The sequence below is a fragment of the Crotalus tigris genome, unplaced genomic scaffold (genome assembly GCF_016545835.1).
Source record: "Crotalus tigris isolate CLP2741 ecotype Arizona unplaced genomic scaffold, ASM1654583v1 scf7180000023625.2024221, whole genome shotgun sequence".
In the NCBI taxonomy this organism is placed as follows: domain Eukaryota; kingdom Metazoa; phylum Chordata; class Lepidosauria; order Squamata; family Viperidae; genus Crotalus; species Crotalus tigris.
In genome coordinates, this window is record NW_024100087.1 from 673,492 (window position 1) to 674,734 (window position 1,243).

The window sequence follows — 1,243 nt, forward strand, 5'->3', positions numbered from 1 at the left end:
GAGGCATATAGAAAGTCATAATTTAATGAAGTAACTGAGCTGTATTCCATACGCTAAGCCTACATATTGAGGCCCTTCTAACACTTTTTATGTCTGATGATAAATTGCTTAGCAGATTATAAAGAAATACATGCTAGATCTGCTTTGATTATGTACGAAAATGATCATAAAGACTGCAGAAAAGAATATAAAATAGACAATCAGCAAACAAGTCCACCCTTGAAACTTTCTTCTAAAGAAAGACAAAAAATTGTTTAGAATATATTGCACAGCTCAAGATCCAGATTGTGAAAGCTGTAGGATAAAGGCCAAAATTAATTAACCTCACTTTAAAAACATTAGTGGAAAACATTTTCTCCAAATTCATGTTAGAAAAACAGTAAAAGAATTATTCAAATTTGGTTTGTATTATATCAGTGTTTCTCAACCTTAGCAATTTCAAAATATGTGTATTCCCAGTCAGAATGTTGGCTAGGGAATTCTGGGACATAAAGCTGCTGAGGTTGAGAAACCTGTACATATATACATTTTTAATTTGTCATAAATATATAAGAAATAGAAAAATCTATTTACTCTTGTGGCACAGTTATATCCTAGCAATGCATTTTAGGTAATGTCCCTAAATGTACAACACAGACTTATATTATCCTTTATTGTATTGATGTTAAATTGGTGTTTCCCCCTTTATTCTGACAGTTAGATGTGTGAAATTTGTTAGGTTTTGCCATTCATTCCTACAAAGGAAGTCATGTGATTGTACTGACTTGAGAAATAAATACTAGAAACAAGATCAGAAATAGACCAGAACATTTCATGCTGCCTTGATATATATACATGCATATATACACACACGCATACACACACACATATTTACTTTTTTCTTAATATTTGACTGTACTTTATCTCAAATATTCTTAAAATTGATATTGCCTCCCCAATCCAAGCCAGGACAGGCCTAAAGGAAAGTTTTCCATGTATACACTTTGAGAATCTCTTTTACAAACGGTTGTATAAAATTAACTAAAGGGTAGTAAAATAAATCAAATTCTGCCTATAACTTCAAATTGAAAATATTTTATCTACAATTTATTTATGCTACTATATATAAATGTACAATTGTTTACAAAATTAAAATATGCATAAAATAATTTCCATCAAAGTGGAAATTATATATTCTAACTGAACAGACAGAAAACATATATCTGTAGATAGAGAAAAATAAGCATGCTTCTTTTTAATAATC